This window comes from Phalangium opilio, unplaced genomic scaffold (assembly GCF_054372755.1).
Source record: "Phalangium opilio isolate 3A_F unplaced genomic scaffold, DU_Popi_V2 ptg000104l_1, whole genome shotgun sequence".
In the NCBI taxonomy this organism is placed as follows: domain Eukaryota; kingdom Metazoa; phylum Arthropoda; class Arachnida; order Opiliones; family Phalangiidae; genus Phalangium; species Phalangium opilio.
Genome location: NW_028324206.1, coordinates 1,060,668 through 1,078,816, shown reverse-complemented (window position 1 = coordinate 1,078,816; position 18,149 = coordinate 1,060,668).

Below are 18,149 nucleotides of genomic sequence, written 5' to 3'. Positions count from 1 at the left end.
ACTCAGTTTTGACTAAATAAAATCTAGCCGGTTGGGGTAGGTTACAAAAGGGTAGCAAGGGCTCACAAGGTAAAGTCCCTTGCTCCCGGTGTTTACGATAACATCAGTTTCTTTCTATCTCTATTGAAAAGCTCTCGTTAGCCCCTCGCTCTTAAAGGGATACTTTCATTTAATTTCATTGCAATAAATCCCTATAAGGTTAATTTATTTCGATAGATAGACAAATAAGGATTCTGAAAATATATATGTTTTTATATTTTAGTTTAATTAATGATTTTTAAATTACGATTAAAAGATCCAAAATGCTATTGTTTTGCGATCATGAGGACACCTGGTGATACAGAGTCGAACCACCGAAAAACGTTACTAGTTCGTCTCTACCAATAGTCTCTACCATAAGTCTCTTAGGCTCCGTAGTGTTTTTCCTACTGGTAGGGGGATTCATTATGTGAGCGCAGTATGATACAAATTGACGGGAGTTCCGTCACTACGCGGGGTAACGCTGCCGACTTTCGGAACGGCATCGGCCGCTTCGGCGTTCCCATACGTTCGCCGAGGCTTAGTGAGTTTAAACCAATTATTATCATTGCACCGTTTCCGTTAGAACTTAAACACTGTTTATTTCTTAACGTGGTTTTAATTTTACTCTCTCGGTTTAAGTATTTGGCATTTTATTTTAATAATAAATCACAAAATATTCTAAAACTCGTTAAATCGTACTTCATTTTACACGTTAACTCCATAGAAGCGTAAAACTCAAGGCGCCAAACATTACAACTGCTCAAGCGCGACCATAAGTGTGAAAAGGCTAATTCTCGTTCCTACTACTTTTTACTCCTAAAACGACAGTTTTCATTCCAACTACTAGCAACCAATCAGAGGCCGAACTTTACCTACGTAGGTAATGGGTTGAAAATGGCGACCGGTTTTAAATCTGGCGTTCAAAATTTAAATTTTTATTCACGTTTATTTTAAATAATAAATTTTTCTCGCGATTTCTACTGACCCCCATGTTTTTAGGGGTGGTTAATTTATAGAAAACCAATGTTAGTTTGACCAACTCAGATAAATCCGATTCTATCCCTTTAAGGTGTGGCTTTTTAAGAAAGATGGAAAATCTCTAAAACTACCAAGACGCCATCGAGCGTGGAAAATAACCAGGGTAACTAAGCCATAGAAAATAAGGTGAATCATCCTCTTTGCCCTTCTGAGCGAGGTCTTTATAAAATTTCGCGCCAAAATTCGTTAGTTTTTTATTACTCTTCGGTTGTGCGGTACGTGATTTCTAAATTTCGCAGCTTCTCGATTTGGCGGGAAACAAATCATTTTATTTTGAAATTAACCATTAAGTTATTCAAGCGCGTACCGAAGATGTCAGCTTCAAAAAACAACATTGAAGTACTATTGTGTAATGGTGAAAGTCGAAGGAAAGTTAAAATTAATGGGACAGATTTGTCATGCTTAATTTTAACTTTAACTAAAGAACGCGAGCAATTTCAAGACGATGTAGGAGACAACATAATATATCAGGTAAACTTTTATCATATTAAGCGTTGACTATGTGAGTGACTGAGAGCCAAAATGTTTTCAAAATGAGTTTAAATTTCCCTTAAGTATTAGCAAAAGTATAATATTCCATAGAAGTAACCACTAATAATATAGATAGTGACCCAAACTATAATTTTTTCATACGCTTCTCACCATTCCAGTAAAGGAATATATAAATTCTTTTTATAATTTTCAGACTAGGAGGATTCATACCATTTACACGAGCAGACCTGGCTTTTGACTCCACCAGGTATTCAGGCCTCCTCGTGTAACTGCTGAAGCCTGGCCTCCATGTGTAAAAGGTATGAATCCTCCTAGTCTGAAAACTAAGTATATACACCAGACCCTCCTGGTTCAATATAATCTTCCGCTTACCTCACATCTTAAGGCTTGAACAAGTTCTTCTTTACTGAACTTTTATATTGAAATTACACTGAAGAGGTATTGGAAGGTACGGGAGGGGAAAGCGGATTGAGAGGTTTTTCTCCTTATTTGAGCCTAATTTTTTTTCATGTGCATGCCAACTGAAAAATTCGGGAAAAGGCTCTATTTTCGTAATTTAAATTTCTATTTAAATTAACAAAAGATTTTTGGGAATTTCCAGGGACCAGTTTTCCATTTTTTTCCCCAAAGAGAGAAGGGCAAGGTAAACTATGGTGGTAGTAAAGCCATATATATATAAAAACTATTTGGAAAGGCGCAGAATTCAAACGAAACAAGATGGCCCCGGCCATATTATGCTTTGCGCGCCCTCTTTTGGCTAGAACTGGTGTGATTCCGGCAAATATTTTTGGCGATATTCTCTTTTTCCTTATCAAATATCCTTTCGATTATGAACAAAATCAATTTAGTATGACTTTGGTCTAATATAATCATTGACCTTAAAATAAATTCTTTAAGAAAAACAATTACAGTTGTTTTATACTATACAAACTATTTTTGAATTAGTATTCACAATAAAATCTTTCTAGTGCGGTTTGATAAACTCAATGATAGTTTCGACAAAGCAGTTTCAACGGTTATTTTCAGTTACAATTTTTTATAAACAAACATGATAATTTGTAGATTAAATTATTAGCATTAGTATTCGCAACAAAATCGTTCTATTAACGTCTGATTACTCAAATAACCCTTAATAATAAATTGGACCAGGTAGTTTGTAAGGTTCTTTTCACATACAATTTTTGACAAACCAAAATTAATATTTGAAGTTTAAATTTGCCTGTAAGCGTTCTTAATAATTTATTTAATTATCTGTTGTTTTAACTTATAATAAGTGTAGTCAATTACTTACCATGACTAATCTTAATAGTTTCTTAAATAAATAAAATACGTTGACGTTGCAAAGCCACATAAGTATGGTTCTAAATGCTATTAATAAATTTAAATCTAATTCCGCGCGCGAAAAAGGGCGGAAAGGCACCCAGCCAGCCAGCCAGCAAGGGCCGGGCCAATAGTTTTGCAACTCGAAGCGCAAAAGCAAAAACACAAATAATGTGATATGAAGTTCAAGTATCATTTTTTTCCTCTTGTTGATAAATAATATCCAATGCCAAAATTGTAAATTCAGTATTCAATCCACAATATATTTAGGTCTAATGGTCCAAATGTAATGAAACTTTAATGAGAGATGTGCTACTATCTATTATATCTAAAAATGGTTAAAAACTTTCAAATTAATTAGTTTTGTCAAAATGATAAATTTAGTACTTTCAGGCCCTTTCCAAGATTAAACATATCGCTTACGCATGGCACTAAAAATCCTGTAACTAAACCAAATTACAGGCCATAAAGCTTACAACACATCTAAATGGGAAAGTTCAGAAAAGCCCTTGTGTTTCTACCAAGTAAACGTTACTATGTTAAGAAACTAACTGAAAGGGTGGGGGAAAAGTATCACAATATCAGTTACTGTTGGTAAAAAAAAACAGGATTTACTTGAGATATAGTTTTAAATTATACTTAGTTGTCAAGCAGGTCCAAGAAGAAAAAAGCTTCCTCTCAGCGGTACTCTACTTTTTCGATGACATTCTGAAGCTTCTTGCGAGGGAGACCTTACATTTTAATGCAATAATTTTTTACCAGTATCATTTGGTAACGAACGCAGAACGTTCTCATTATATGTGTTATTCAACTGATCAGGTTTCGCGAGACCTGCCCCTCGGCACGTTTACAAATCTAAGAATATTGGTTCAAGAGGTCTTGGTTTTATAATCTATTACTCTCTAAAAGGCCTGTTTTGGACAAGGATGGGGCTGGGTTTCTTTCTTGGAAAATGGTTGTAAGTACTGAATTGTGGATTAAATACTGAATTTACAATTTTCACATTAGAAATACTGAATTTACAATTTTTACATTAGAAATTCAATTTTATTCAAATATTTATCCTATTTAATGTAATAGAATAGATTGTAACACACCTCGGGGTGAAATTTCAGGACATTTGGATCAGTAGATCCGAAGATATCATCAGTTTGGCCTTTCTTTAATCTTTCTCAGTATAATAAAACACATTGAAACACACGTCTCACTACAATTTAAGGTCATTTGAATCAATAGGTCAAAGAAAGGATCTGGCAAAAATACCTACCTCCTCCCATAAAACTTAATGTTAATTTTCGGTTCCTTCGAATTTTCTTCAAAAGTCGCGCTTATACATGTAAATCGAATTCTTTGAACTGGGGGTGTAGTTATAAGGAAAAATGGGGGTGGAATGCTCTGAGAGTCGGAATGAAGGCTGGTTATCTAAGTCAGATCTAGGCTCTATTTAGCGCCATCATGTCGGCCTAATTTTAATACATATGCCAAAGTAATTTTAAACTGTTTTGCTCATACATAAAATTTACAATTAAAAAACTAAATTTAATAGATAGTTAACAATGAATAATTATTTCTTCCAAATTGCTAAAATAGTAGTGTACGTAGATGACGCTACAATAGGGAAACGCCAGTAGGCTGCTAGGCATAGAAAAGCGTCTGCAATCAGCAAGGAAGTGAGTTCGAAGATATTTTTTTGCAAATTTTGAAATTTGGTTCATAACTGTTGCGTTTACGAATGGGATGATGATATTGATATTGTTTCTTGATGTCTAGATAATTGTTTTCCTTCTGGTGAGAGAAACAAGTACATTTATTTCTGAACTCATTACTTAATGTGAAGTTGTAGTATTAGGTTTTGAATTATCATGTTAACAATGCTTATTTTTATTACGTTTATAAAAGTAATATTGAACTTTTTTTCTTAAAGTTAGTGATCATAAGTGATGATTAGTAATTGATTACTCTTATTAGTTAAAATTAAGAAGTTATTAAATAAATTATCATTAACGTTTATAGGTAAATTTAAACTTGAAACGATATTTTGTCTTTGGCAAATATGTAACTGAAAAGAATCCAATTAAGAGTTAATTAAATAAATTATCATTATCGTTTTTAGGCAAATTTAAACTTGAAATGATAATTTTTCATTGTCAAAATTTGTTACTGAAAAGTGAAAAGAACCTTAGAAAGTGCTTGTGCTTCGTAAAATTTATTATTAGGATTATTTGAGTAATCAAACGTTAATAGAAAGATTTTATTGCGAATGCCAATACTAAAATTAAACATCAAATTATCGTCTTTGTTTGTCCAAAATTGTAACGCGCTTAAAGAGAAAAAATAAGTTTTTAGACTTTAGCTTATCTAATCCCAAAACCTAAATTCCCAAATTAAATGTACAGGTATGGTTAACCTCAAAAATGTGTCTGTCTAGAAGCACTTGCAAGTTAATTTAATTAACTTACAATATAAATATTTATTTATTTAATTCGAACACTTACAGAGATGGTAATATCATAAACTTGCTTAGTTACAGAGGTTTCCCTGATACACTCTCCAGAGACTACGGTATTAATTTCTTTTGGTTTACAAATCAAATATCTCTTACTTTAAAAATGTGTTTAGTTTTTATTATATTTCAGACTTTCCGACGAGTACAATTCCTAAAATTATTTTGTAAACCTTCTAATGCTAAAAACGCGACGTATTTTATAATTGTAGCGCTACCCGTTTTAAACTGCCTATCTACCATTCGCGAATTTCCCGCCAAGAGATTTCAATTCTCGGCATTGTATAGGCGCGCTACCATGGAAACGAGAGACTCGCCGCGACCCCGCCTCGAACAAAGTTACCTCCTCCCTGCCCCAACTAAGCAAGACGCGAGAGGAACGCGCCGGCTGCCGACGTGAGAGAGATGCTAGGTTTAAGCAACATAACTCGAGCTTGTTAATATGACTAGACGGCCGAGAGCGTAAAGGCGTCAATCCGTGGAGTGAGAGCTCTGTAGATAGTGCGGGATCGAGACCCGGTCGAGGAGGAAAATAATTTGATAATTAAATAAAATTCTTTCACGTTGCAGAGCCACCTAAATGTGATACTGAGTACTTTTTAAAAATTTCTGAATTCCGCACGGGAAAAAGAGGGGGAAAATGGGGGAAAAAGGCGCGCCCAGCCGTAAAAAATAGTCGGACTAAACCTTTGCACCATCCGATAGATGGCGCAAAGCAAAAACAGACGTACGAGGAAATTTTTCGGGGTGTGTCAAAAGCATGAGAAATTACAGTAACCAAAGACGATGTAGATCTTTCAGGGCTAATTTTAAATATATTTGAAAGTTTCTTCAAATAAAGCTCCGTTAATTCAAGCGATTGGGTTTCAACAAGTAATTTAACTAATTGCTATCGACATATACCAACATATTAGACCGTGATTTTCTTCGCTTCATATTAACCTCAATTTTTGGAGTGAAAAAAATGGAAATACATTTTTAATCTAATTATGTCCTTTGAAAGGGATTAAAAAATCAATTTATATTTAAATGGTAGATTATCCCTTTTCTCGCTATGACAAATTTAATTGGTTTGATTTAAGGGGGAGGACGACTGACCTAAAGTTCGAATCTTTTTCAAACGATGGCGCTCAGATCTGCGGGGAATAACACAATTCTATCCCCCGTGTAGTAGGTATTATAGTGGATATTTAGAAGTTTTCCTTCTATAAACCATCCCTGTACCGGAATTCAGTTAACTATTTATTATTATTCAAGGCTATACTAACGCCGATAGAAATAACTGTCATGAAGGCTTTAATGTATTGAACATTAAGTGAGACGAACCTGATCTCGCATCTTTGAAAATGGGGATTTTTTTTTCCCCCCCAAGCGCGGTTAAGATTACCAGTGAAAGGGAAAGGGCGTGCGTTACTGATCAAGGATAGATAGCGACCTGAACAAGAGGGGATGTTCACCTCGACATTTTTCATTAAGGAGGAAGACCACTGAAGACAACCCAAAATTGTTCGAGTCCAGTGTTCAAAATAATAGCCCCATACGGATAAAATTTTACTCACTTATAGTTTAAACCCTCTCCTAGCGATTAAAATAGTTTTCATTATTTTTAACTCAATATTTAAGTCAGAATATTTTTTCCCGCTGGTGAAGTTTTGGCTGTAGTTATTCAAGACCAGCTCTTACAATTCAATACCTAATTTTTTGCGTAATATGTCATTCGAAAGACAATTTTGAGCTGTATCGATTAAAAAAAATTTCAATTAAATCCGTCCACCTGACCTGTGAACACCTGAGAATGTTACGGGAATTTTATCTTTGGATAGCACAATTTCTTTCATTGACCACCATTAGGCGAGTGGTTTGCCCCTCGCGTGACACCGTTACCCCTTTTTCAATAGAAACGCTTGTAATATCTGTAAAGTTTTTTTTTTCTTGAAGCTACAATACCTATAAAACTAGAGCTGTACTTCTCTTCCCTATTGAAAGTACATTTAGTATAGCTTTGAAGGCACTGAAGTATTCATCTGAAACATGGTGACATTTAAGAGGGTCTGAACTAGGCCTAATGCACAATAAATGTAGCGCTATTCGAAAGAAGGGATAATTTGAGCGTCAGATAAGGTGTGAGTCTTGCTCCTAAAATGTACACGTAGTTTACGGTTAGTGAACCTTTGCATCATTTTAATACAGTAATGGCAGTGCTGCGTATGCAAACGTCTACTCTTCTCTCTTAGCTCAGTGTCATCCCCCTACTGGGCGCGTACAGTATCCCCTCTTACAAGAGCGAGCCCAGATGGAGGGATACTCAGTCTACGCCCCTCTCTACCGCCACTAGTAGTCAATTTTGTTACAACGAGATCAGTTTTTAATTTATTTAGCAGCAAAACTTTTCCTAAGACTTTATATCGCTAACCAACTTCGAAATTAAAATGTATATGGCAACAGAGTTAAGTCTTCCTTAATCACCCCTAGGAAAAAATCAAGTTAATCGAAAAGAAAAAGACCACCAAGTAAAGTTCGTAGTCGCAAAAAGCGCCATTGACATTATAGGAAGAAATATTACGGCAATACCAAGTATCAGACAACGACCACATCTTTTCGACGCCAGACTGTTTTCACAAAATGTAGAGAGGAAGGCTAGCAGTTCAGTTTCACTCGTTACTTGACTAACTCGGCTAATTTCAGAGGGCCTGACAACACTGCACTGCAGTTAAAGCTGAGAGAGGGGGAGGAAATATCTCTAGCCCTTTTAGTGGAAGCTATCTATATTTAGAATAATAAAATAACATGAAAATTGCTTTAAATTAATCTAAATCGATTAAAACTGTTTGTATGACCATTTCTGACTCCCTTTAATTATTAAAAATCATTTAGTAGAGTAAATTTTATTTGAACACCCGGGAGAGGGTCAGTGAGGCCTAAATTCAAGAAGGATAAACTAGAATTTTGTTGGTGATAAGCGGGAATAGCCCCGAAATCCACGAGCAGCAAAATTCTTTGACGAAGCGAATGAAGCCTTTCAAAATCGCATTCACAGTCTCCCGTATTAACCCCTCCCCTCGGTAGTTCTGTACAACAAAAGAACTTCAAAATCTCGCTGCGGGGGCCAGCCGACCAGTTTTACCTTTTCCCGTCGTTCCGCCAGTCTTTATACCAGCATAGAAGGAAAACTTCTACATAGTATGAGAAGTTCAGAGTTTAGCCTATACCCAGATAGGGTGCCCTCTAGGAATTAAGTATTGAAGCTGTCTAAATTTGAAGTTTTTCTGGTGCAGCTCTTTTATTAGTGGACGGATTTAATTGAAAATTATTTTAATCGATACAGCTCAAAATTGTCTTTCGAATGACATATTGGACAAAACATTAGGTATTGAATTGAAAGAGTTGGACTCGAATAACTACATCCAAAACTTCACCGGCGGGAAAAAATATTCTGACTTAAATATTGAGTTAAAAATAATGAAAAATATTTTAATCGTTAGGAGAAGGTTTGAACTATAAGTCAGTAAAATTTTATCCGTATAGGGCTATTATTTTGGGGACTGGACTCGAACTAAAACGGGCTATTTTGATTAGTCTTCAGTAGTCTTCCCCCTTAATGAGTTCTTTTTCGATCACGATATTATTATATTTTAGTATAACTTATTTTTTGTTTAAGTACGATAGAATTTAGTGCTAACAGTTCAATCATATTTTTCCTGATTTAAATAAAAAGAGTGTTAACTTAGTCATTTGAGTTTGAAAAATATACTTCTACTTTTAAATGATTTTTCTGAAATATTATAATTCTTAATAAAATAAAGATTAAAAAAACTTGAACTCTATATCAAGGTTTCAAAAACATTTCATTATAAAAAAACACCTATAAAGTGTTGATGTTTAGCTTACTGTTAAGATTATTCTAGGTGCATCTCTTAAAAGTGAGAAAATAGGTGGCGTTTCTATTTGGAACACTATTCAATGATCCTTAGAAAAAAAGAGATGTAATTATACATCAACATTGAAACAATAAACATAACCTCACACCAAAGTTTAACTTTAAAAGACGTTTAGATGTTGAAATCATAAACAACTTTTTTCTGTACAATTTCCTGACCATTCGTTTTCCGATTTATTGCCTGTTCACTTTCGAATTTTCTAACGTTTACCAGCCGATTTCGTGTTCATACTATTTCCGATTTCGTGACCCTTTGCTGCTGCTTATTTTCCTACCATTTGCTTTCAAATTTCGTGTCCATTCGCTTACCAATTTTGTACCCGTTAAGTGCATTTTACAATCAACCGTAGTAAACGGGCGTATATACTGGGATAGCAAGACACATGAAGGGTACGGTCTTAGTTCACAAATCAGGTGATCCAAAAATACGTACGGCGAGTTAAATTTCAGTACTTTCCTAGCAGTTGATTTTTGTTGCAGGGGAAGGAACTGATACTTCATGCAATTAATTAAAAAAAAATTAATTTACAAGCTAAAATATATTGGGAGCTTTCAGTGGAGGATCGTGTAGCGGGCAGATTTTATCTTTTAACTATTGCAGTGGTTTTAATTATACAGTATACCAAAGAAAGGGTTGTCGCCCGTTTCCGCACAGTTTTATTTTTCACACCTTAAAAACCTATAGCCCGTTTCCGCACACTTTTTCATAACTCATTTCCGCACAGTTTGCAAAAAAAATTATTTTCTTGTTGCTTACATTTTAAAAACCTTAAACTTATGCTGCTGGCCCATTGGACCGAAAATAGCCAAAAATTGAGGTTTTATTATTCTACAGGGCCGGTAGGTAGATATGGCTTGACACTCTTTTGTAACGTTAAAGCAAAATTCACATGCTTTTATTAAATTTCCTACGGAGATTAACATGGGGTTTTTCGTGATTTACCCCTACCGCGAACTGAAAAACTACAGCGAAGTTACTTTTCGGAATACTCTTGAATTAACAATTAAGTATTCAAGGTGTGCTATCGGCTAGTTTAATTTAAATCAATTAACTCTAAGTATGTTAATTTTAGTTAATTCTGAAAGTACGTCAAAAAATTACTTTTGGGTCAGACTATCTAGCAGTAGACACTGACAAATTACTTTACTATTTCATCCGAGCTTAAACACCTTTATATATTTTTTCTAATTAACTGTAGCACCCTTAATAAGAAATACTTCGTTATCAGGTCGAAATTTCGTCTAGAAAAGTAATTCAGGTAAATAATTACAGTTAACAGAGGTTTTTATATCATTTAAAGTAAGTTTTTGAACGTTCTTTACGGCCAAGGCTTAAGTTGTATTTTAGTTTGTCTATGTAATATAGTCTTTATAGTGTCTTTCCCCTTTAAAGATAAAAAAGCTCATTTCCAGCTCTGTATTACAAAAATACGCAGTCTGCTTCGTTTCCTGCTACAAACAAATATACGAGGTATACAGGGTTTCATTATTTGTTAATCTCACTAAAATGCTAGTAATTGTGAAGATGTGTGATATATTTCCTTAAACTAAACCAATGTAGAGGAATTTTCATGTTTACATCTGCACAGATTCTCTCAACGTAACCACGTTGGAAACGGAGTGTTACGTATGAGGTATACAGGGTTTCATTATTTGTTAATCTCACTAAAATGGTACTAATTGTGAAGGTGTGTAATATATTTCCTTAAACTGAACCAATGTAGAGGAATTTCCTTTTTTACATCAGCACAGATTCTCTCAACGTAACCACGTTGAAAACGATTCGTTAAAACAATTTTTTTCCTTGTACCCTTGGTATGATCCGATGCTGCTAGAATTTAACTGCTCAAGTGAGCTGCTATTGGACCTTTTACCCAGAATTCCTCTCGTTTTCGGAAAGGCAAAGTTCACCTAATGTGAAAAGGTTTCGATCTATATGGTAATATAATATAGTGTGTTGCGACGGCTCAGATGACCCATACACTGGAACCACTGGTGATTATAAAATGCAATATTTTGGGAAAATAGAGGAAGGGAGGGGGTGTCGGAGTTAAATGTGACCTTCTTGGCATAACTAGTAATGAATGATGTGTTTAACCAAATTATCTCCGCAGGAAATGAATATAACAAGTCATTGGTACTGAGAAGTATTTCTGTTTATGTGATCTATACCCTTAACCACGCAGGATAAACTTTGTTGCTTTGTCTTAAGTAGACGACATTCCCTGTCTTATCAACAACTTAAAACTGATTTAAACTTCTTTTGGTGCAAACTTGAAAATTTGTCAAGCCAGCAACAATTAAAATTATGTCGGTCAAGATGCTCACAAGTTAGTGAGCATCGACACGAAATCCCTTCAAAAAAATTAATTTCATGATAAAATGTTTTCGGAAAATGTAATTGTTCTTGAAAAAGCGTAGATATGTAATTTTTGCAATTAATTTAGAGGGAATGGATCGATTAACAGTAAAATCAGTTGATTGAATTAAATATTGATTAAGGATTGAGTGGATAAAAATAACTAGAAAAAAATTTCAATATCTGAAACTTCAGTCAATTGATAAACCTCAAGCATATCGTTTGTTTTTTCGGCCTTGGTCCAAACCAAGACGGTTTTTCATAATTTTGGTATGATCCGATGCTGCTAGAATTTAACTGCTCAAGTGAGCTGCTATTGGACCTTTTACCCAGAATTCCTCTCGTTTTCGGAAAGGCAAAGTTCACCTAATCCACTATTTGTTGGACTTAATAACGGCCAATGTTAGTGCTGGCATATGTTCATTTACAACAAGAAACAAATGATTGAATTAATTTTGGATAATTTAGGAATATTATCAGCCGATTGAAAATCAATTATAAATAACGGAGTTGTTTTGGTGGTTTCCACTAACGTTTTGAACGTTTATTATAATTAAATAAAATGAAGTGAAGTTTAAGATAATGTACCGTCAGTTAAAAGCAATATCTAATCAATTTAGATAAATTAGTAGTTAGCGACAAATTATCTCTTCCTGGCGAATAATTTCAAATGAAGCCTGATGTTAAGGTATATTCGTGATTAAACGATACAAATGGAAAGAAATTATTTCATGTCCTCAAACGTTACTTTATTTGGAGAACTGTATTTGTATCTATTAAATGGTTAAAAAGTTTGCCCATCTCTGCCGATGATATCTCATTTACAATGTTGTTTAAATGTAGTTTAAAAGCCTCTTCAGACGACGCGTTAAAACCAAAGCCTATTTGAAAAATATAGAGAAATGCAATGTCAAATATCACGATTTTCTTGAGAAAATCTGAGTTCCCTTAAACTAAAATCGGTTCGCAATCAGTTTTCTTTTCAAAAGTAAGAACAGCATTAAAAAAGTTATGTCTTATTAAACCAAGATTTTACGCCTCGTCTGAAGAGTATTTTGGCTTAAATGGGCCCGGAGTTTAAGAGCTAGTAACTCTGAAACAGTTTGGTTCAGACCAAAATGATCAGGATATTTTGACTCCAAATTTTGCTTGGAATCTACTGTTATAAGCAACGCATACATCTCTGCATCACCCTGTATAGCCTTTAAGTCGATTTAAATTCTGCTTGGATAGGGGAGGTATGATTTCAATTTGAGGCAAATTAAAACTTCTTTTACAACCATATCTGTAATCCATACCAAATTTTGCACAAACGGATTTAATAAAATAATTTATTTAGTTAAAAATCAAATTTAGCAAAATTGTCACTATTTCGCACGATATTAGAGGAAATCATGTAACGTTTGCTTTAAGTTTTTGTAATGACACAAAAATAGCACTTGATGACTTTCCGGTAAGCATGCAAGGAGAAACCACCAGGAAAAAGGTGGTCACTTTTTAAGGGAGGGGTTCAAGACTAAGAACATGTTTTTAGATTGTCTGAGCAATGGGTAGTTTTCAATTGCTGTCGATGTTTTTACTGCAATAAACGATATGATTATTCATCCTACGATTGATTTGACGGCACGCAAATTTTGGAAATTAACTTGAAATATATATTGATAGGTAACTCAAGCCAATTACAAACACACGTCTACCTAAAATTTCATTAAATTCGATATAAAAAAATTATACTATTGTGGAATTTGAATTTATAACTTTAATGGTATTTAAATCAACGTAAATTAAATATTTAAACAGAAACATTTTAACAATATTTTGAATGTTGTCTTTATTTTCACTTTAAAAAGGGGTGAAAAAAGGCATATTGAGAACCATTCTCCCTTTCCATGCCTCGATCCTACCATTTATTGTAGAGCGTACTTAATCTTGAGCCGACCCTACTTAGACAGAAGGGGTAATAATGGGTTGAGTTCGGTTAATTTCAGTCAGTTTAGGTTTCATTTCCGTTCCACAGTTTAGGTTAGTTTTCAATCAATTAGGGGTTATTGTAGTTTGTAGTCCTTGTGCAAACTCAAAATAGAGATCAGAGAAACACTGAATTTGATCATTTTACATTTCTAAAATAGTAAAATTTTTAGTCTTTCTACGTTCGCCATTGAAAGCGGTGGCAGCTAAACGTTAGAAAGCACCGAAATTACTCAACCAAGAAGCCCTTACACCGGAACAATTTAAACACGGAAATGTACTATTCGTATTCGGTAAAATGCATGTACATAGGAAAACTGTTCATTGACTTTAATAAACCTTTTTCAGGGGTGAGTTTTAACGAATCATTAAATCTGTTTCCCACTGGCTGCTTGAAAATTGTCACCCAGCATTACTATTTAGGTATAGTCCCATTGGACCGAATCCCATTGGACCGAAACCGCTTTTTGGTTTTCTATGGAGAATATATTTTTTTTCCAAAACATTCTCCTACTAATTAGCTGCCACCTTTTCCAAAATATTCTCCTAATAGTTAGCTGCCACCTTTTCCTAAAAACTCTCCTACTAATTAGCTGCCAACTTTTCCAAAATATTCTCCTAATAGTTAGCTGCCACCTTTTCCAAAACAATGGTTCCAATAATTCATTGCCACTTTTACCAAAATATTCTCCTATTAATTAGTTGCCACCTTTTCCTAAATATTCTTTTATTAATTAGCTGCCACCTTTTCCAAAACATTCTCCTACTATTTTGCTGCCACCTTTTCCAAAATATTCTCCTAATAGTTAGCTGCCACCTTTTCCAAAACAGTGCAATTCTCTCCATTATCAATCACTCTTAAAATTAAATTTTGCATTTCAAACATCAATATATATATACAACGAAAACTGTAAGGTAAAAAAAAAATTCCTTTTAAAAAATTGAAAACGTTTGCTTTCTAAATTTTGATATATATTTTCCCAAAACCGCACAATTGGGCTGTTTTCGGTTGAATGGGAAACGCGTCCGGTCGAATGGGATTCGGTTGTATGGGAAACGCGTTCGGTCGAATGGGACACAAGGGCTATTTAGGGAGACCAATTAATGAAACTTCAATCCTGTGTCTGATAAAGCTGCTCCATTTAAATGCCAATAGAAATCAATACTGACATACCTTTGTGGGAATACAATACCTACTTTCCAGTTTATTGCTTGCAAATGCTGATCAATGCATTCTATTTTAGTTTAAAAAAAGAGAGACAAGAATTCTACCGACTTGCTCCTCGAGATGACACAATACATGTGACAGCGCTATATATTTGACACAGTCGGTCGTGTTTTATAAAACAAGACTATCATGAACAACAACCATAAAATATATAACCACGATAATGATTCTGGTCGTTAATGGAGCGTACATTAGAAAATTACCGAATGCACACGATGATGTCTACCATTATCCGCTGAAATAACGATTAGCGTTTGATTACCGTTCTCAGCTAACAGAAATACAATTCGCTCTTCTGTTTATCTTCAATTTTTCCACGATAATATTAGATACACTAAGGTAAGCTGCGTTCAGTTTTCAGCCGTTATTGTTAACTGTTTGCTATCGGAACTTACGGTTTAAAAATTAACGATCTACCCGTTCCTCACAAAGGCTTATCCTATTTTAATGAGCGTTATGATTCACTAGTTTGTATTAAAGGAAAATCCCAGAATACGATTTTGTCCTATTTTCAAATGAAAATATAAAACCATGAACATTTCAAATTGGAATCATGCATTAATATACAATTTAAGAGAAGATTTGTATATTCTTTAGAAAAAAGTAGAATAAATTCTAACTTGAAGTTTTGTTGATATTTGATTAGAATGTTTTTTTTTAATTATATTTTTGGTAAGTTTGACTCTTTGGGAACACTTGAAGAATATTACATTTTTCAGATGTCACTTGCTACCTACAACTACGGGAGCGCACGCATCAAGCTCTATGAAGCAAACGACCGGTGTTTTTACAGCGCCCTATACTAACTATTACCGTTAACCTCTGCAAGTTTTGATGGAAAGGAGAAACCGGGTAGCACCGCGGAGGAAAACTCGTTTAACAAGTGGGGAGAGAACTTGCAATCTCTACGCAGAAGGCTTGTAGCCAGGTTTTTCACCCGGTGCCACAGTCCGGGGTCGAACCCAAGACCCTCTTTCTGCGAGGCGAAAGCGATAACTAGTTCACCACTTCACCTTATGATCCGCTTTCATATTATTTCGAATTACAAACTACATTTTAGCCAAATTATTGGTTCACTTTTGACATTATATGGTATTTAAAATAAACAAGGAAGCAAAATTAGCATTTAATTTTCAACGATATTTTAAGTGCACATGAAATATCGTTGTGAATATTACTTTTTGTATCAAATCCTTATACCAGTAAAGTGTACCTTACTATGCTTTCATTTTTGGTTTTCCTTTTTAAATTTCCTGTATGTGTCGTTTGTGTACGGTTTCATCTGTCACTCCTGTAGTTCAAAATTGTTACTAGTCTCGTTTTCGGTTTTTCTAATGCATACAATGTTTAGTTGCAAACTGAAAACTGAGTTTCCCATTCAATATCAACTTGTAACTTTGAAATTTTAAACTGCCCAAACACATTACCTCACTGTGCTTTATAATTCGAAAGCATCATTATTTCGTTCTTTGTGTATAAACTTCTCTCCGGCAAACAACGGAAATTGTGTTCATATAATGTATACAGTTTAGTTCAGACCAGAGTGAACAAGTTGGGAAAACCAAAATTTTACCTCTCCAAGTCAGGATGACTACCTAATATCATCTTCTAGGAGAGCGGAAGCTCTCTTAGATAAGACATGATACTGCGTCTAATGTAGAAGGATAGTTTTTTGATTGGTCGTAACGTTTTTTCTATATTATCTAGATATGGAATTATAGCTCTTTGTTGATATAAAATTGCAGAAGTTAAAACTAATAAAGATATGTCTTGTACTTAAGTTAACAGCCAACGGGGGAAAAACAGGAAAGGAAGAGTATAAATTTTGAAGACATTTATCTTTTTAAAATATTACAATTACTGTGCTGTAGTTGTAAGCGCCACTCTTTCCCTAAATCCGGAATTACTCGATTACCTAATGTAAGTTAACATATTTATTTCTTGATAACATTGCTCCGATAAATATAGTAATACAGAAACGTAAATCCGGTTAAATCTTTATAAACGTCTTAATTCTGAATCCGGTCTTCCTGTAACTGCTACGGCAGCTCCTGCTCAGCTGCCCTGATTCCTGGGTTAGATTTATACGCTCTGGCCTCCGGGGTTTAGCCAATCCCCGCTCTCGAGCAGACGACTTGTTTAGGTTCTGCTGCTCGATACTGGAGCGCAGTCTAATGGTGATTTCTTGTAACGGGCTCCCCGTTACATCCTCCCTCTCTGTGACGAACAAGCAGAGGCCCCGTGTGAGAGGGGACCGGTAAAATAATGCCGCTGGGATTATCTGTAAGATATAAAAACAGGAAAACAAAACCCGGTCCACGGAATCCAAGAGAAAGACACGTAAAACCACAGAAAATGAGTGAATAAACTATGTTGTTTAATATGAAAAGTAATCCGGGAGACGTTCCGTGTCTTGATGGAGAATAGTCCAAAAAACAAAAAAACACTAATTAAAGCATAGAAGACTCTAAAATTCGAAATTGAAACGGGGAAAACCAAAAGATTTTTTTTGAAGAATATTAAACTTTTATTTGAAAGGAAGAAAACCAAAATTAGGTTGTTTTGTTTTCTTGTTTTAGTAAAATATAGATTCGCTCCGGAGCCCATTTTATTCCCCAGATTTACCTTTTTTGACTGTAACATGCATACAAAATATCTGAAAGGTACCTATAATGAGCTATACAAACAACCTGATATGTTACGGGAATTTCTGTCTCACCTATTTTATGACTCTAGAGTAGCTGAATTTTGTGTTTATATTTGCTGTACAGAGTTTGCCAGCAGCAGGTATTTTTCCTGCAAAACTTCTAAAATGTTCTGCAGTGCTCTCTGGAATGCATCTAAATTTTGTCTAACGTTGACGCTTTTTCATGTATATTCCAGAATATTCCAGTATATTTGCAATATTTTGCAGATTCTGAATAATCTACTTTTAAGTCGAAATGCAGCCATAAGTTTTTGTACGGGCTATCGCAGGTTTAATTAATTTTAATAAAATGTTTAAGTTTACAATTGTGATGTACGTGTTAATATTTGCAACTAATAATCGGCTAGTAAAATAATCCAGTTAATCGTATTGAAAAATGTAAAGTGCTTATAATAATGAATTATCACTCAAATTGTAATTTGTAAATGCTTTTCTTGTGCCTTGATATTTATAGTTAGTATTATATCTTAATTCGTATAAAATGCTTAAAACAATTATCTATCATCGTTAATATTTCGATTAAGGTTAACACCATCCAATACACCTATTTTAACATTTATTTAATTTTAAACTACG